The 20560-nt window shown below is 42.6% G+C and overlaps 2 long non-coding RNA genes across 2 annotated transcripts; one reads left to right on the top strand and one right to left on the bottom strand.

Moving 5' to 3' along the window:
* Positions 1-1429: 1429 nt before the first annotated feature.
* LOC116738344 lies at positions 1430-2786 on the bottom strand. The gene is made up of 2 exons (XR_004344190.1): positions 2715-2786; positions 1430-1811 (listed from the first exon to the last, which is right to left on the bottom strand). It is a non-coding gene; the product is annotated as an uncharacterized LOC116738344 (long non-coding RNA).
* Positions 2755-19409, top strand: LOC115525415. Its single transcript, XR_003972361.2, has 3 exons — positions 2755-2843; positions 4542-4650; positions 19303-19409. It is a non-coding gene; the product is annotated as an uncharacterized LOC115525415 (long non-coding RNA).
* The last annotated feature ends 1151 nt before the right edge of the window (positions 19410-20560 follow it).

The raw sequence follows: 20560 nt of genomic DNA, 5'->3' as shown, positions 1-20560 counted from the left end.
TTCTATTGCCCTTCTGTTACTCCAAGGTTTTTGCATAAGCTCAGTGGAAACTGTTCTTTGAAAAGAAAGAGGCTTCTCTTTCCCATTTTCCCTTTCTTTCCCTGCTTCTTCACTGTCACTAACTTCTCTACTGAGTCTCCCCCAGATGCTGAATAAGGCCCAAAGATCTCCAGGGTGGTTTACAGTCCTGGGGAGAGATCTTAGGAGACACAGTTTTTCAGTCTATTGGGGAGTATGGGGTTGAGGTCTCCTGGGGTTTGGGGTCCAGGTCTCCTGGATTCTAGTTCTTGCTTTTTTCCTGATAAGCTGGGTAAACCCTTAAACAGTCTAGCAAAAGAAATACATCTTTTAATGATGTGTGGCTATAGGCTACAGGGAAATATAGAAAGGCTTTGAGTGTGGGTAGGTTTTCTTCTCAGTTCCCTTTTCCAGCCTTGGACAGATCACGGTTCCCTCCTTGCCTTGGATTCTCCAGGGATATCCTTAAGGGGTATTTTCAGTTTAAACCACTAGGTGGTGCATCAACCCCATCAGTGGCTCATCAAATGGCTGGCTCTGACAGCTGGGTTTTAGGACAAGGATTTTTTGGGAGGCCAGGACTGCAATGTATTAGAAGGAATGTTACTCTTTTCTTCCTGAAAATCCTGGAAGTCAACCTAAATATTCTTTCTATGGCTGCCTGAGAAGAAGGAGGCCATTTCCCCTGACTCGTTCCACCTGCCCTTTGCTGCTAATTGGAGTAGGAAATAGGACATACAGGAGGACCGTTCTTTGGGTGGTCCTGGGGTGGGACCTCTTCTCTTGTTCATGAGAGACAGCAAACCCAACTGTTTAAGCACAGGCTCTAGATTTATTGGATCAGATTTGAACCTGCCTCCACTTATAAATTTGTAAACAATGGTGAGTCACATAACTTCTCCTTGCCTCAGTTTCCTCACAGATAAAATGGGGATAAAGAAAGTGACCTGCCTCAGGATTGCTACACTGTGGTAGTGTAGCTTTTATTTATTAATGCTGTCCAGGTTAGATATTAGATCAAACCAAGCAAGCTTTAGTTTTTGGTAGGTTCAGTCTGCCATCTTGCTGGCCCTGGTGAGAGAATATCTTTTCTAGTCTTTTCTCCCAGAGGGAACTTCGGTATGCCTCCTGCCTCCAGGACTGGGGGAGTCCTACCTATGACCACAGAGCTGGTAGAAGATAGTCAGCCTGTTCCTCTGGGCTTCAGCTTCTTCTAGTTGTCCATGCCCTTGGAGGCAGAGCCTCCAGACCATACGCCAGGGCCCCAACTCAGAGACCAGACGCCAGGGCCCCGTACCCCTGTCAGCCTGCTCTGGACACTTCCTCCCTCTGTGACCATCATGCATTTCACTTGGTATTTTTTTCTTTACATTTCTGGGTCTTCTGTTAGATACAAGACTCTTGGCGTCAGTTTGGTTTAAAACATTTATTCGGTGGCTCTTTTGGTCAGACGCTGGATAGTATATTCTATTCCTGCAAGGGCACTGTTCCTGGAGCATGTATCTTCCAGTAGCCTGGGAGCGGGACCCAGCCCTCTGCTCCTAGTGAACAGTAAGGACTGCAAAGTCCTCGTCAGTCCATTGGGTGACCGCGGGGAGAGAACGGCCCTCTCTTCTTGACATCGGGCTGTCCCATATCCGGAGAAGTCTCTGAAAATCACAGAGGGAATATCCTGTCCTCGACTGATAACAACTCTCCTTCCTTAGATTTATCCGAAGTGTCTGCATTTTATGTTCTTCAGATTTGTCTTCCAGTTAGTGGCTTGTTGATGGAATTTTGGGGTCACGCGGAGACTGGAGGACAAAGGGAGACTGAGCATGAACTCCCTGAGGTACCAGAGGAGGCACGGGGGGATCTGTTCTCTGTCACCAAGCAGCTGCTTGCCTTCTTCAGCTGGACAAACAGTCCTTCCCTCCTGACTGCCTCACAAGAGAGATGACCTTTTGGACAGGAGAGGATTTCTGTACCTACACGAGAAAGATGTGTCGTCCTGCTCATCGCTGACAGACAGATTTGTGCCTCAGGTTTTGTGATAAAAATATTGTGTCTTTTTTTTTTTTTAGAACATTTTAATGTTTATTTATTTATTGAGAGAGAAAGCACGAGCAGGGAAGGGGTGGAGAGAGAGGGAGACAGAGTCCAAAGCAGGCTCCAGGCTCTGAGCTGTCAGCACAGAGCCCGACGCGGGGCTCAATCTCATGGACTGCGAGATCATGACCTGAGCTGAAGTTGGACGTTCAACCAACTGAGCCACCCAGACTTGCCCTGCCAACTTTTTTTTTTTTGAAGCCACTTTTTTTCTGTAGAAGCCTGCTGAAGGCTGTTGAGTGACCTTTCTGCTGAAACCCCGCAAGTGGGAGCTGGGCCCACCGCTGAAAACAACAGGCAGGAACTAACTGCCATTAAGGACAGAGTCACCAACTCGTGGAGGGCCCCGGAAGCCACCTCCTCTCTGCTTATTAGGAAGTGATGAACAGTCCCTCTACACCACCATCTGCCCCCACCCACCTCCCGCACCCCCACATCTATGTAAGAAAACAAAGGAGTGAAGGAGGAGGCGGAGAGAAAACAAGCCATAGCCGTGTGGTATTTGTGCTGAGAAGTTATTTCCTCTCTGTGCCCTGGGTGATGGAGGAATGGATTGTACACCACTCCTCTCCTCAAGCCCAGCGACAGGGAGCCTCCAAGGAAATTACCTGTAGAAGGTGGAGAAGGGGAGGTGGGCATCCTGGTCTCCAAGTGGGTGACTTGTTGATGTGCCCTGGCAGGTCCTGTCTGATCTCATCAACGGGGGGAAGAAGACTGGAAGACGGCGGGGCCCAGAGGTATGGCCATGGCAAAGCACGTGTGTCTCCCATGGGACTGGAGAAAACTCTGGAAGGTAGCTGGGCTTGCATGACTTAAGAGAGCTGTCCTGAGAGGGGTGCATTGACCCTGTGGGGCTGTCTTCGGCCCTCCTCTGCAGGTGCAAGCTGTGGGCGGTGGGGGTGGGGGAGAGCAGGCAAGGGGCGGAAAAGGTGGAGCCCGGCTTAGGTCTCCAGAGTCAGAGAAGCAAGAGCTCCCACAAGGGCTCTTTGAAGAGCCGGTGTTTGAACGCCAACCCCATGGGGGGTTGTCTATAGCTAGTTAATGTCACCCTGAGAAGCAGAGCCGCCTTTGGGGAGAGGAGCCACAGAGGCCAGTTAAACAAGAGACGCCCTCTCTCTGCCTACTTCCCCCCAGCATCCTAGAGACCAGACCCTGAAGGGGAGGGGAAGGCATCCCATGCCCTGGTCCTCTCTCAACTCCTGGGGTCTCAGGTTGTGATATGCAAATCAAGTTGGGGATTAGAGTTTCAGTTGGACTGAGTTTTAATAATAGAAAAATAATCAGAAAAGGTTTGAAACCTGCCTGGCATGTCACTGAGGAATGCAAAGGGCCGATCTGATCACGGTTGCTTGAAGGCAGTAATTAGAGAAAAATAAAACTATATCATGTTCCTATACCACTGAGTTGAGACAGAGCAATATACTAATTACAAGCCTTTTAAAAATGATTTGTACCAAAAGAGACATACGCATCTCCAAAAGAAATATTCATAGTATTAATTAGAGATGTCTTTATTAGCAAGAAGTTACAAACGTTTCTGTTATAAGACACAAATGTTTCCTAACACGAATATCTTAATCAAAAGCGAATTATAAAAGGCCACTTGGTGTTAGGTCTTAATAGATTTTCACACACTTTGAGATAAGAGTTGAGGGTAAGATAAGGATTATTGAGTATGTGTCAACTATATTGCAATTAAAAAAAAAAAAAAGGATTATTGGCCTAAACTTGTCTTGCTAGCCTTTTTAGAGTAGGCTCAAAGTCTACCAAGGATTCAAAAACTCATGTCGATTCAACATTCCTCAGCGCAGGCTTACATTATCAGAACATCTCTGGAGCTATTCTAGAATACATCCGTTTGGACTGATTCGGTCCAAATACTCAGTCTCCGGGAGCTTCAGTTCATTCTCTCAGGACAAATGGATGGCTTTAGTAACCGGTCCCCAACCTCCACCACCAAGTCAGAAAAATGTACCCACCTGGTGGGGTCACCGTGTTTGTGCAGACACTAGTAGGCATGCCTTCTCTCAGCCTATAATTATTATTATTATTATTATTATTTTGCTGGCCATTGGCTGTCAATTGTGACCTTACTTCTTTCTGACTAAGATTCCTCTTCTCATTGTCCCTGACCATGACTTCAACTTAGTCTAACTTGTTAAATTCTCTTCTTTTCCAAGACCTTTGCTCTGCCTATTAAGGTCTGCTGTCTGTCTGCTTAAACACTTTAAAACTGTGTCACTTTTTGTTTTAAAGCCATTTTGGTATTAAAGAACATGACACGGGGGTGAATAAGGATAGCAGTTTTTGCAAAGAGGAAAGTCCTTGTGGCAGGGCTAGATCTCATTAAATCGGTGTTTTCTGACATATGTTCAGTATATCTTTCTCCCTCTACTCTCTCGCTGCTGCCCTGGGGGTTGTTTGCTCGTCCCCAGCCCACACAGAAGCAGAAACAAAGACTTAAAGGAGCCGCTGGCCTAACTCAGGAAGAGGAGACTGGGATGTAGGCCCATATTTAGCTGGGGTTTCTGCCACCAAGGCAAGGTAAGTCTGAAGGCAGGGGAAAGAGAAGAGCAAGTGGCAGTGGAGGGGCAGACCGTAGTATTTGAAGCGGGGAACGGAAGAAACCCAGGCTTGGTGAGCATTAGGGATGCCAGAGAAGGTGAGGAATTTGGGCCCCCTGGTGAGAGAAGCAGCAGTAAATGGGGAGACTTCATCCAATGGATCTCCCTTTGGCCTGAGGAAACCATGGGCGTGGCCTCCTTGTTCCCTACTTTAGGCCAGGCTGAGCTGGTCTGCTAGCTTGTGGGCGAAAATGATGCATTTCACCTGAGTTTTAAGTTCTGTGTCTGCTCACTCTAGGGGAGGCTGATCTCTCAATTAAATATGTTAGTTTTGCAGATTCGAATGAATTACAGGGTACAAAATAATATTTTACCTGGGTATTACCATAGTTTTTTGGATGTTCCGTTTGCTCTGAATACAACATTCCATTGATCTTCAGGGTTTACTGCCTGATCTGGATCTTTCTGTTATGAGGGTCGTCCTAAGCAATGCCAGCTTTTTAAGTGACTAACCAGTGGTTTAGCTGGAAACTCAGAAGTCCAAGCCTGGCTTCAAATTATATGTTCCAGTGACAGATTCTTGCTTGATTGCTTTTGTAGAATTAAGTATACACAGATATATCATCAACACTCAGCTTCCAGTATCTATTGAGTCAATTTTGGGATAGCAAGTGCATTTGTTTACGCGTGAATGTGTACGCACATGTATATATGTTACAAAGTAGTAGAAATTGTGATTATAGGAAGGGAGGGGTTTGTTGTTCCTGCAACAAAACAGGGTTAAACGCGAGAGAAAATTTGGTATAACTTCTGACTTCCCCCAAATGTAACCACTAATCACCTACTGTTGACCAGAAGCCTTGCCAATAATATAAAGAGTTGATTAGCACATATTTTGTTATATGTATTATATATGGTATTCTTTTTTTTTTTTATTAAATTTTTTTTTTCAACGTTTATTTATTTTTGGGACAGAGAGAGACAGAGCATGAACGGGGGAGGGGCAGAGAGAGAGGGAGACACAGAATCGGAAACAGGCTCCAGGCTCTGAGCCATCAGCCCAGAGCCTGATGCGGGGCTCGAACTCACGGACCGCGAGATCATGACCTGGCTGAAGTCGGACGCTCAACCGACTGCGCCACCCAGGCGCCCCCTATGGTATTCTTACAGTAAGTGAAGCTATAGAAAAGAAAATGTTCAGAAAATCCAAAGGAAGAAAAAATAGATTTACAATGCTAGACAGTAAAAAATCTGCATATGAGTGGATACATGCAGTTCAAACCCGGATTGTTCAAGGGTCAACTATAATCTGGCTAAAGTAACATATATAGGTAGTAGCTTTATAATTAGAATTATCTTATGGATAAATATTTCTTGGCCCCTGAATACGTGTTTATACAGAATTATAGCAGGACATGAACATAGAGGTGTGAACTAAGGCATTAAGATACAAAATATGCTGTCTACCAAAATGAGATGTGAGAAATAAATATATAATTAGAATCATGAAGTAGGTAGCCTTTTCAGACTGGCTTCTTTCATTTAATGATATGCATTTAAGATTCATCCATGTCTTCTTGTGTCTTGATAGCTTGTTTCTTTTCATCATGGAATGATATTCCATTGTATGGATGTTGCATTGTATGGATGTTATTTATCCATTTACCTACTGAAGGACATCTCGGCCACTTCCAGTTTTTGACAATTATGAATAAAGTTGCTATAAACATTTGTGTGCAGATCGTTGTGTAGACATGAATTTCTCAAATCACTTGGGTAAATACCTAAGAGTATATGAAAAAACTGTATTTAGCTGTCTAAGAAACTGGCAAACTGTCCTCCCATGTGGCTGTACAGTTTTGCATTCTTATTCACAACGACTGAACGTTGTTATTGTTCTGTATCCTTGCCAGCAATTGGTATTGTCAGTTTTTTGGATTTTAGCCATTTTAATGGATGTATGGTTATATCTCATCATTTTAATTTGCAGGCTCCTAATGGCAATGGGTGTTGAGCATCTATTCATATGCTTATTTGCTATCCATATATCTTCTTTGGTGAGGTATCTGCTCAGATACTTTGCCCATTTTTTACTTGGATTCTTTGTTTTCTTACTGTTGAGTTTTAAGAATTTTTTTTCTATTTTGAACACAAGTTTTTTATTGGATAGTGTTTTGCAGAGATTCCTCCCTCCCTAGTCTGTGGCTTGTCTTTTCATTCTCTTAAGAGCATTTTTTTTGCAGAGCAAAGGTTTTTAAGGGTAGTAAATTTCAATTTATTATCAATTTCTTCTTCCATGGATTTTGCTTTGGATGTTGTATTTAAAAATTCATTGCCAGGGTGCCTGGACAGCTAAGTAGTTGAACGTCTCTCTCTCTTTTTTTTTTTTTTTTTAACTTTTTAAAATGTTTATTTACTTTTTGAGAGAGAGAGTGAGAGAGAGAGAGAGAGAGAGAGAGAGCGAGCAGGTGAGTAGGTGAAGGGCAGAAATCGGGACACACAGAATCTGAAGCAGGCTCCAGGCTCTGAGCTGTCAGCACAGAGACCGGCACGGGACTTGAACCCACATATGGTGAGATCATGACCTGAGCTGAAGTCGAATGCCTAACCGACTGAGCCACCCAGACACCCCAGAACTCATATAACATTTAAATAGTTGTTTCCTGCATTTGTGTTAGTGTGGGTCAAAGCATGTGCCCTCAAACACTGTAACTATATCCAACAAGTAAAAACTTGAAATGTATCATCAAGTATAAACAAATTATAAATATTGATTCTACTCTCTGGTGCCACATTTAGGAAGGAATTATGTTGTATTTCCTATTCTTAATATTTTATAGTTATAACCCAAACACAATGTAAGTACTTCCAAATAATATTTCTGTTTTGTTTTCCTTAAAGGTATAAACTTTAGGTTTCCTCAGTAACATTGCAGTCTATTAATTACCAGCCATTTGTCAGGGCTTGTGATTTTTCCTGTGGGTGTATCACCACATCAATTATGGCTTCCTCTGTACAGCACAAGTACTTTAAGGTATTTTCTTTTTATTTAAAAATTTTTTTTTTAATGTTTGTGTATTTTTGAGAGAGAGAGAGAGAGAGAGAGAGAGAGAGAGACAGTTTGAGCGGGGAGGGGCAGAGAGAGAGGCAGACAGAGAATCTGAACGAGGCTCCAGACTCTGAGCTGTCAGCACAGAGCGCAACGAGGGGCTCGAGCTCATGAACCATGAGATCATGACCTGAGTTAAAGTCGGACACTTAACGGGCTGAGCCACCCAGGAGCCCCTTAAGGTATTTTCTATCTCTTATCTCATCTCAATATCTGAGACAAAATTATAATGTGCACCCTCCGATGTACTTTGGTTACAGGGTCTCATAGTTGGTATTCTTGGGAGATGCTTATGTAGTCTCCAGGGTTGTCTAGAACTGCCCTTGTCCAGTGTGAACGATGTGAGCCGTTAAGAATCGACCAACAATATTAAAGTAGTTTGGGAACGATTAAGCATCTGCTCAGTAACATGATTATTTTACATTTTTCCACGTTTGCATTTCAAAAACAGAAAGATATTGTTGGAATTCACCTCTTTGCAGAAATAAACCTGTTTAGCTGAGAGCGACTAGTTAACCTAGATCAGGGGTAGGTTAACTTTTTCTGTAGCTGTCTCGGGCCTTCTGGGCCAGACGGTCTGTCTCAAGTACTCAACTATAGCATTGTAGCATGCAAGCAGTCATAGATAATATGGAAACTAATGAACTGAATTCTAATAAAACTTTATTTATAAAAGTGTCAGCATTTGGCCTGCAGGCTGTAGTCTGCAGATCCCTGGCTTGGAGAGTAGATGTCCACTTCAGACTTTGTTTGTACGTAAGTGGAATTAAACGCTAGTAGGCAACTTGTAAAATCTAGCAGGGAGTGGTAATTACGATGGACGCTTTTGCTACCTGCCTGTCAGGAGGACTGTAAGAAAACTTTCCACGTACCAGAATTTCATCTGAAAAAAATTTTAAGAATAAGAAAGAGCTAGTGTCAAATGCCATCTTGTCTGTTCATGGAAGGAGACAAAAGAAAGGCAAATTCCATCATGGTGCAGACGAGACAGCGGCCCCATGTGTAGCACTGCCTTGCCATTTCCAAGGGAGCCTCTAGCAGCTTATCTGGGACATTGCAGAGGTACAAGAAACACACACACCCAAACTTACACACTTCCTTCATAGGAAAGGCTCTGCCCTGTCGGTCACGGTATATTTGTTCCTACTTTAGAAGAAGTTACCCCGTTTCTTAGTTCTGGATGGATGACAATCAGCAAATTAGAAAGGGAAATTAAGAGGGGCACCTGGGTGGCACAGTCAGCGAAGCATCCGACCCTTGATTTCAGCTCAGGTCATAATCTCACGATTTGTGAGATCGAGTTCTGCATCAGGCTCTGCACTGACAGTGTGGAGTCAGCTTGGGATTTTCTCTCCCTCTCTCTCTGCCCCTCCCAGCTCACACGCGTGCACTCTCTCTCTCTCTCTCTCTCAAAATTAATAAATAAACTTAAACAAAACAAGAAAGGAGGAATAAGAAAGGTGTTGCTGGAGGCTCACAACCTGCACGGCCTGAGAGTAAAGGAAAGACGTGAGCTTAAAAAAGACACACCAATTCAACCCCCCAGGCTTGCAGTCATTTACTGCTGGGATCAACAGTCCTTATGTACAGATTACTGCTATTGATTCTGGCGAAGATAATTATGAAATATGGACAAGATCAGTCGGAAGCGTTGTGGAGATAAAGGGATATTGATGTATGTGTGCTTACAAATAGATGTTTTACTCAAGCTCAGCGAGACTGACTGAAGTAACGGCTTAAAGGGATATGAAAGAGAGCAATTTTCTGAAGAAACATTCACTGATTGTTTAGCATCCCAAAGTACGGAGGGAGCCACTACCACATATATTTCCTGGAGACAAAGGTGGGCAAGGGCCCTCTGGAATTATAAAACAAAATGAGATTAGGAGCCTAACTGATCTTGACCCTAGGTCAACGTGAAAACCTTAAGCATATTCTGTCTACTATCTTAAGAAAAAGGAGAAAAACACCCACATGTGTAACAGCTTTCCAAAAATGATTTCAATCCAAGTGGTTAAAATTATTAATAAAAAAAAAAGTCTTGGCACTTAAAGGCATAAAATTATTTGAAACACTTCATTTCACAATGATGTTGAATAAATAAAGCATTGCTCTCCTTAAGTAAGGCCAGGTGTAGAAACGAATTACTTTTTTTTTTCTTTTCTTTCTTTTCTTTTTTTTTTTTTTGCTGAACGTTTTGGAGATCTGTACTTGCGTAAGATTGTTTCCATATAGGACAAGGTGTGGTGGGGGATTAACTGTTATTTGGTAATTGTGATCAATATTAAATACCCAAGAATAATTGATTCTTCACATGAATTAATTTCATGCAAATAGTAAGCTTAGATCCCTGACACCAATACAAGTAATGGAATAACTGTCAAACATCCTTCTTTTTTCCTATGTGGGAAGCATTTATATGACTGAGACATTATTTGAAATTCTTAAGTTATCTAAGGTTTCCAATCTTGTTGGAAACCAGAATTGACTGCACATTTTTTTGTTTTTAAAACATTTACTTGTTACTCAGACCAATTTAATCTGTGTACTGTTCTTTCCTCCTTTTCCATATGATAGGTGAAATATAGTAGATATAGATGAAGACCCTGTACTCTTCCCTAGTCACACTGTTTCTTACCCCAGAGACAACCTTTATCCAAATTTGTGTGTTTATTGTTTTGTATGTGTATTTTAATTGCTATGTACTATTCCAGTGTATTTATAAGCCACAGTTAATCCTCTACCCATCTGTTGATGGCATTTGGGTTGTCATACTGGTATAAACAATAATGAAATCAACTTTCCAATGTGTTTCCATGCACATGTATCTAGAAGCACTATTTCTGGGTTTGTTTCTCTCCAACCTGGCTTTTTTTTTTACAAAATTTATCTCTACTGTGGCTGCACCAATGTACAGTCTACTCCGTGGGTGAGAATTCTCACATATCCACATCTTCAACACACTCAATATTATCAGGCTTATCATTTCAAAAATGTTGCCAATCCGATAATATTGAAACTGATGGGTTTTGTTTGCATTTGCTTGACTTGTTAGTAACCCTGAACATCTTAACCATATATTTTTCATGTGTTTGTTAAAGCTCATATTAGGGGCGCCTGGGTGGCTCAGTTGGTTGAGTGACTGACTTTGGCTCAGGTCATGATCTCGCGGTCTGTGAGTTCGAGCCCTGCGTTGGGCTCTGTGCTGACAGCTCAGAGCCTGGAGCCTGCTTCGGATTCTGTGCCTCCCTCTCTCTCTGTCCCTCCCCCACTCATGCTCTGTCTCTCTCTCTGTCAAAAATAAATAAACATTAAAAAAATTTTTTTAAAAAGCTCATGTTAGACGACAGAGAATGATAATGAGTTGGGGGGACCAACTCATGTCTAGGAGTTGAATTATTCAAAAATGATGGAAGGGATTACAAGCTGAGGAGACATCAGCAGTGAGGAGAGGGAGAAGGTGTCACGAACCTCTCAGAATCAAGAACATGTGAACAGTGGTTTGGGAGGGGCCCTGGGGACCCAAAGACCCTTACCAGAAGAATGTGGGGCTGTTGGCAGAGGGTTGAGAAGGCAGGGGGCCACAGAGTTTCCATAGGACACAGCCAGGTTTTCATTTAAAGCAAGAGAAGTCGAAGGCACAGGAGAGTTTGCTGATGGAGGGTTGGGAGGTCCAAGGATCAAGCTGAAGGATTTGGTCAAAATTAGTCACAGAGGGAACAGGACAGAGATGAGATTTGGGGGCTAATGGGTATAAGGCATGGTAGGATTGGCCCTGACATTCTTTTAGAGGAGGGTGGAAGCCTGTATAATGGGATGCTCCTCCCTGGATGGTCTGACAGCTCCCAGGGAGAATGAAGGGGATTGTTGCTCTCACTGCCGTTTGGGGCCCGAGAACTTTACATGGTGCCTTCGTCTGGGCCAACATTTCCCATGCTTCCTGCCTGCTAAAAGGCCCAGCCATCTGCAGCCAGAGCCTAGAGCCAGAAGCACTTGATAATCTCTGTTTCTAGAGTAGGATTCGCAAAAGGAATTCAGGATTTAGAAGTAAAATTCACTAAGGAGCTACCCAAAAAAGGCTTTAAAAAATATTTCTGTTTTAGCTGTATAAATATGAGTTATTTTGTTTTCAGTTCAGCCTTTATCAAAAACTTCACAGGAAAATATTTTTATTATTTAAACATGGCTTTCCAGTGGGATTACATTCTATGCAAACATCAGTTCTGAGTGACTCAGGGATTGTTTGTCTTTGTATTCTGCATAAAGTAGACTGTGTTTACTTTATGCACATTTATCTACAATTAAAGGGATGCATTTGGGGAATATTTGTGACTAGGAGTACTCGGTGTTTATAAAAAAAATCAAATTTTATACATTTCACCAAAACTTGGTGCTATTGAAAAAAATATGTCTTCTTCTGTTGTGTTGTGTCCAATTTGTAACAGCAAAGCAAATTGCAGGCATTTAAAAAATACCCAAATCGTAAACCTCCTAAATCGATAGAGTATTCATCGTTTCTTGGTAATTAGTGAAGACTTCCAATTTGCCAAGAGTCAGCAATGAGTGTAGACAGAGGAATTAAGGCTGGAACCCATTTGGCCCAGTGTCCCACGTCACTGCAGATGATGGGAAGGCACATCCCACTCCTACAGTTGGCCTGTCACCATGTGGCCAAGTCTTGTCTTGAGTGTCTGCTGTGTTTGCCCAGACAGAGACAACACTTTTCTTGTAATGGCATCTATTTACATACTGAAATGTGTATTTAAATATTCAAACTTTTGGTTTGATAAAAACTATTGTAAGAAATGAGAGAGCCATCATTCGAGAACAGTAGGTCTGACTCCCAATTAATCTTCAACTCTACCCTCTAAGTTTTCTGTATTTATACCATGAAACTGGTTTTTCATTTCCAATGTTTCAAAGAAATGACACTTGCCACTCAAATAAACATGCATCTAGCTCACACTTTTGGGTCAAGTCGGTCAGTACTCAAGGCTGGGACACTTAGCCAGAGACAAAGTAGAATGCTTCTCGAAGGCTCTAACTGCTAATACTCATTCATTTGACACATGCTCAGTAAATGCCTACTATGTACCGGCACTGTAGACAGGCTGGGGAGACAGCAGGGAAGACATCTGCCATGAGCCCCTGCTTTCAAGCTTGAATTCAGCACCAAAAAGTATCTGAACAGAGAACCCGCTTCCTGGTCTTCTCACAGTGCCCTTGAACTTCCAGCTGTCTTTTCTGGTCAAAGTCCGGGACCAAAGAGCAAGAAATAGCTTTGCTTTATTTACCCTGAGGACCCTGGCACCAACAGAATGTCAACCCTTGAAGCATCCTTGTGAGCATCTTAAGAGAAAAATCCCAGTTTCACTTAAAGGGAGGAGCATTGGTTTCTTAGAGCTGTCACAAAAAATACAGTGGACCCTGAACAACCTGGGGGGTATGGGTGCTGACCCCCATGCAGTTGAAAATCTGTATATAACTCTTGTCCTCCCCAATACCTTAACTACTAATAGCCTACTGTTGACCAGAAGCCTTACTGATAACACAAACAGTAGATTAACACATATTTTGTTATATTATATGTATTATATACTGTATTCTTACCATAAAGTAAGCTAGAGTAAAGAAAATGTTACTAAGAAAATCACAAAGAAGAGAGAATACATTTATAGTACTGTCCTATAGTTACAGAAAAATATCCACGTGCATGTGGATCTGTGTGGATCAAACCCACGTTGTTTAAGGGTCAACTAAACTATGAACACAATGGCTTAAAAGAACAGAAATTTATTCCCTCTAAGTATTGGAGGCAAGATATCTGAAATGAAGGTGTCAGCAAAGCCATGATCTGGAAAGATCCGGAAGAACCTTCCTTGCCTCTTTTAGCTTCTGGTGGTTGTGGGCAATCCTTGGCATTTCCTGGTTCATGGCACCATAACTCCAGTCTCTGCCTCCAACTTCATATGACCTTCTCTGCATGTCCTGTGTGTCTTCAAATCTCTCTCTCCTTATAAGGGCCACCCAAATCCAGGATGACCTCATCTTAGTTGAATTATATTTGTAAAGACCCTATTTCCAAATAAGGTCACATTCACACATACGGGGGTTCAGACTACAACATATATTTTGGGGGAACACAATTCAATGCACAATAGAAGGGAATGGAAGAGACATTGTAAAATGGGGCCGAGGGAAGAGATGAGCTTGTTTAGAGTAGGGTGAGGGCTTCAGGGATTCCACTCAGGATCAGTGAGGGATGACTGGTCAGAAGGCAGGAAGCAGGGAGGAAGAGTTGTAGCCACGATGCCCATAAAGCAGGGCTCTCATACTGGGATGGTCGGGGCAAAGGTCAGCTCCTATCAGGGAGGAAGGCAGGCTAGATGGGGAGCATAGCGAATGGACTGGACAGCATGTATTCATTTTGAAGGAGCAGTCACTGCGCCGTTCCAGCTGGCTGTTATCACAAGAGAATGGGAAGCAACGTTGCCAAATTTTCCCATTTTCTGAAAAAAACCCTGTACACCAAGATTATGCATCATGTCCTGAATTTTAAGTGATGGCAGCTAATTGACAAATGTTGATGCATTGTAGAGATTACAAGTCCCTAGGCAGGCTGGATTTAGACCTCGATGGTCAAGGATCACGTGACTAGGGGAGGCAGGGCACCCGGGACAGGCAAGGAGGACAACAATGTAACAGGCATCTCCGGGTTCTCACTGGCATGCTGCCTCTCCCTGATTGCACAGTGACCTGTTCGTGTGCAGAAGCTAAGCCCTGGGCAGTGAGAATTACACGACGGCTTCTGCTGAGCAGGCTGCTGGGAATAGGTTGTCTTCTCTGCTGGAGACAACTATGGCCCCTGACTTCCAAAAGCTTACTGTTCCTTTGAGTGGACATCACTAGTGTACCCAAGATGGAAGGTTTACTGTATAAACCACCTGTGTAGCCCCAGCCTTTACAGCTGAGAGGATTTCCACACACAGAGGAGGTGGCGAGAGAATCCGTCCACATGGGAACGGAGGGGGGAAGGCATGTGCCGTACGAGCGAAGAGTACGCTGTGACTACAAGATGTCCGGAGATCAGGGACCGGTCTCTCTGTGCTCCAGATTCACCTGCCTCCTCACTCTGTGTCCCAAGAGGTGGACCTCATGGACTGAATCAACCCTGAGCTCCCTTGCCCTTTGGCATCTGGTCAGGTCCAGCCAACGGGAGAAAATTAAGGTTGAAGGAGAAGAAGGTCAAGGTATTTATTCCCCCAGGAGCCCTCATTGCTGGGTTGTGGGTTGGCAGTGGCTGGACCAGAGGTCATGGTTGCTGTTGCCCTGGGCAGCCCTTGTCTTCAGCTATAGGTCTCACTGAATTTCTGTAAATGCTTGTCCTTGCTTGGTCAGGCCGAGGGGTGGTGAAAGCTCTCTGCGGTTGCTAGCTCCAAGATGCTCCACCGATCCTGCTTTCCACTGACTCTGTCATCTTTGTGACGAGTCCCTTCATGGAAGTCTCCTCAATTATTCTGTTTGCGTGTGCCATCTGTTTCCAGCTGGGTCCCCCCGATTCCAAATCAGAGCTGTGGTCTCTACAGTCCTCTGAGCAGCAAGATGTCTGCTTCCACAAACCCCTTCCCGGCCACAGAGCTCTTGATGAGTAGCTCCTACCTCGGTACCAGGATAGCTCTGAGATTGCCTTCCTGGTTCTCCCTGTCTGTCCCTCTCCATCTTTCTCTCACTCTCTTTCCATTTTTTATTTCTTGGCGTTCTGGTCTCTAGTTCTCTAGAGCTCAAAATTTTCTCTTCAAATCATGGTTTCTTTCCTCCTCTTTTTCTTGCAGCTTCTAAAATGATTTTCCTTCCATTTCCTTTTTGTAACTATTATTTTCATTCTAATGTAGCTAACAGAGATGTTAGTTTCAGGTATACAATATGGTGATTCAACAATTCTGTACCTTACTCAGTGCTCATCATGATAAGTGTGCTCTTAATCCCTTCCACCTGTTTCCCCCATCCCCCCCACCTCCCCTCTGCCAGCCACTAGTGTGTTCTCTATAGTCAAGGGTCTGTTTCTTGGTTTGTCTGTCTTTATTTCCTGTGTTTGTGTCTTTGTTTCTTAAATTCCATATATGAGTGAAATCATATGGTATTTGTCTTTCTCTGACTGACTTATTTTGCTTAGCATTATACTCTCTACCTCCATCCATGTTGCTGCAAATGGCAAGATTAAACTCCTTTTTATTACTGAATAATGTTCCATGGTGTGTGTATATATATACACCATGGAACATTATTATGTATTATATATATATATATATATATATATATATATATATATATATGTGTGTGTGTATATATATATGTGTATATATATATATATATATATATATATATATGTATACACACACACACACACACACCACATCTTCTTTATCCTTTTATCTATTGATGGATACTTGGGCTGCTTCCATAACTTGGCTATTGTTGACAATGCTGCTATAGATATAGGGGTGCATATGCCTTTTTCAGTTAGTGTTTTTATAGTTTTTGCCTGTACTACCTGAAGCAATCTACAGATTTAGTGCAATCTCTATGAAAATACCAACAGCATTTTTCACAGAGCAAGAACAATCGTAAAACTTGTTTGGAGCCACAAAAGACCCTGAAAAGCCAAAGCAATCTTGACAAAGAAAAACAAAACGTGAGGTAACATAATTCCAGATTTCAAGTTATATTACAAAGCTGTAGTAATTAAAACACTATGGTACTGGCACAAAAATAGACCCATAGATCAATAGAACAGAAATAAAAAGCCCAGAAATAAACCCATGCTTATATGGTCAATTAATCTTTGACAAAAGAGGCAAGAATATACAATGGGGGAAAGACAGTCTCTTCAATAAATGATGCTGGGAAAATTGGACAGCTACATGCAAAAGAATGAAACTGGACCACTTTCTTACACCATACACAAACATAAACTCGAAATGGATTAAGGGCCTAAATGTTAGACCTGAGAACATAAAAAGCCTAGAAGAGAGCCCAGGCAGTAATGTCTCTGACATTGGCTGTAGCAACATTTTTCTAGGTATATTTCCTGAGGCAAGGGAAACAAAAGCAAAAATAAACTATTGGGACTACATCAAAATAAGAAGTTTCTGCATAGCAAATGAAACTATCAACAAAACTAAAAGGCAACCTAATGAATGGGAGAAGGTATTTGCAAATGACATATATGATAAAGGGTTAGTATCCAAAATACATAAAGAAATTGTACAACTTAACACCAAAGCCCCCCCAAAATAATCCAATTAAAAAATAGGCAGAGTACCTGAACTGAATAGAAATCTTCCTTCCTTCCTTCCTTCCTTCCTTCCTTCCTTCCTTCCTTCCTTTCTTCCCCTCTTCCTTCCCCTTTCCTTCCTTCCTTCCTTCCTTCCTTCCTTCCTTCCTTCCTTCCTTCCTTCCTTTCTTCCCCTCTTCCTTCCTCCTTCCTTCCTTCCTTCCTTCCTTCCTTCCTTCCTTCCTTCCTCCCTTCCTTCCCCTCTTCCTTCCCCTTTCCTTCCTTCCTTCCTTCCTTCCTTCCTTCCTTCCTTCCTTCCTTCCTTCCTTCCTTTCTTCCCCTCTTCCTTCCTCCTTCCTTCCTTCCTTCCTTCCTTCCTTCCTTCCTTCCTTCCTTCCCTTTCTCTCTTTCATTTTATTTTTGAGAGAGAGAGACAGAGTGAGAGAGAGAGCATGAGACAAGCTGGCTCCACATCCTTAACAAAGCCTGCTGATGTGGGGCTTGATCCCATGACCATGGATCATAACCTGAGCCGAAATCAAGAGTCACATGCCCAACTGACTGAGCCCGACAGGTGCCCACGAATAGACATTTTTCCAAAGAAGACTTACAGATGGCCAACAGACACATGAAAAGATGCTCAGTATCACTCATTATCAGGGAAATTCAAATCAAAACCACAATGAGATATCACCTCACACATGTCAGCATGGCTGTAATAAAAAACACAAGAAAGAGCACAAGTGTTGGGGAGGACATGGAGGAAAAGGAACCCATGGGCACTGTTGATAGGAATGCAAACTATTAAAGCCACTGTGGAGAACAGCACAAAGGTTCCTTAAAAAATTAAAAGTAGAACTACCATGTGATACAGTAATCGCACTACTGGGTATTTACCCAAAGAATATGAAAACACTAATTCAAAAGGATACACGCATCCCTATCTTTTCCTTCCATTTCAACACAACCCTGGTTAGGACCAACCTCCAAACTACTAGACTGTACTGGGTGTGCCCAGGGGCTATGTCGGCATTCCTGGGTCTCCTTGCTCTCTTTGCTCAACCACTAGTACATAAACAGGCAGACATATAACCCAGATTGCCTTCCCATTGCTTTGGCCTCAGTTGGGTTGGTTTCTCTTGAATTACACAAGGAAACTGGGTGTTGTGAAAGGGAATTATGTTGTCCTATAACTAAGTGTGACGTGATTTCCATAAAGTCATTTGTCTCCTCTGGGTCTCAGTTTCTTTATGTGTATAATGGAAGGAACTGGAGAAGTGTTTTTAGCAGTATACTCTCTTCTCAAACAAAATGTTATACGTAAAATAGTTCACATTTATAATATTTACACATTATATAGTCAACCAATGACAATGACATTAAGTGACAATTTAAATTGGGAGAGGCGCTGGTGGAGAACAGGTGATGGGTGCAAGCTCAGGTGAGCAGATGTACATCTGGGATCGTGGAACCTGCCCAGAACTCTCCACAGAGACCTAGGGTTCTCAGAACACAGTCTGGTGGCCACTGGGCTGGGAGATCTCTGAGACCTGGCTGCCCAGAGTGTAACCGTGGAAAGCAACATCAGCTTCACCTGGGAAGTTGTTAGAAATGCAGAGTTTTGGCCTCACTCCAGACCTACTGAGTCAGAATGTGCACCTATGCAAGTTCTCAAGTGATTCATTGGCCCTTGAAAAGTTAAGGAGAACGAATCTGGAAGACTGTTTCTCAAACTTGGCTGCATCCTGGAATCACACAGGGCTTCTCAAACCTTAAGTCTCCTTATGCCTGAAAGAGGTTCTTTCCAGCTCTGAAGTTCCATGGTTTTATTTTCTTATTAAACAATTTTTTTTAAATGTTTATTTATTTTTGAGAAGGGGGGATGGGAGGGACAGAGAGAGGGAGACACAGAATCCGAAGCAGGCTCCAGGCTCTGAGCTGTCAGCACAGAGCCCAACACAGGGCTCGAACCCACCAACTGTGGGATCATGACCTGAGACGAAGTCGGATGCTTAACCAACTGAGCCACCCAGGTGCCCCTGAAGTTCCATGATTTTAATACGTAGCCTCATGAATTGGGGGGTAGAATATGATATTTTTGTTAAATACAAAACTAGTTTGATCATTTGGTCCTGTGTTGTTTTGTTTTTTCTTTTTAAGCCAGAGGCTGACAAGTGATCTAGATAGTAAAGGAAGTCTATGTTTTCTAAATGTGTGAGCCACCTTTATTATCTTTATTCTATATCTAGATAATCTCTAGGACATGAAAAATTGACATCTCGTGGCCAACAATACATGAAAAGATGCTCAACAACCCTAACCATCAGGGAAAGGCAAATCAAAACTACAATGAGACATCGCCTCACACCTGTCAGAGTGGCCAGGATCAAAAAGACAAGAAATAACAAGTGTTGGTGAGGATGTGGAGAAAAGGGACCCCTCATGTGGACTGTGGGTAGGAATGTAAATTGGTACAGACCCTGTGGAAACAGCCATAAAAAAGAATGAGATCTTGCCATTTGCATCAAGGATGGACCCAGAGGGTATTATGCTAAGTGAAATAAGTCAGAAAGAGAAGGATAAATACCATATGATTTCACTTATGTGTGGAATCTAAAACACAAAAACAAATGAACAAACAAAACAAAACAGAAACAGACTTGTAGGTATAGGAAACAAACTGGTGGTTGCTAAGGGGCAGGGAATGGGAGAAATAGGGGAAAGGGATTAAAGAGTTACAAACTTCCAGGTATGAAATAAATAAGTCACAGAGATGTAAGGTACAGCACAGGGAATTTAGTCAATAATATTGTAATAACTTTGTATGGTGACATATGGTAACCACACTTGTGGTGGTGAGCATTTCCTAAGATATTTAAATATTGAATCACTATGTTGTACACCTGAAACTAATATAATGCTGTATATCAACTATACTTCAATTAAAACAAGAAAACTCACTGAACTGTACCCTTAAGATTTATGCATTTCACTCTATGTAAATCATACCTCAATTAAAAGGCTATCTAAAAAAGTGACATCTTGGTAACTTTACAGAATGTATCAAGGAGAGACATCCTCAGTATAAAAGCATTTTCCCTGGTGGGTCGAGGGGGATAACCCTGAGTAACCACATCTTAGACTTCTCACTTCTGTTTTTATTCTCATTAGCTGTCTCAAAGTAGCTATCAGAACTCAACGTACTTTATTTTGAGAGAGACACAGGCAGCGCAAGTCGGGGAGGGGCAGAGAGAGAGAGAGAGAGAGAGAGAGAATCCCAAGCAGGCTCCACAGTGCCAGTGCAGAGCCGGATGCAGGACTCGAACCCACGAAGCCATGAGATCATGACCTGAGCCCAAACCAAGAGTTGGATGCTTAGCCAACTGAGCCACCCAGGTGCCCCATCTTCTAATGTCAATAAGGGGGAAGCATCTGTAATTGGCAGTCTTTTTGATATTTGAGAAGTGCTTACTCATTTTTATTTCCTTTTAATTTCTACCATAAGCT

The sequence above is a fragment of the Lynx canadensis genome, chromosome D1 (assembly GCF_007474595.2).
Source record: "Lynx canadensis isolate LIC74 chromosome D1, mLynCan4.pri.v2, whole genome shotgun sequence".
NCBI lineage: Eukaryota > Metazoa > Chordata > Mammalia > Carnivora > Felidae > Lynx > Lynx canadensis.
The sequence above is the reverse complement of the archived record's forward strand: the minus strand, read 5'-3'. Positions and strand labels throughout refer to the sequence as shown.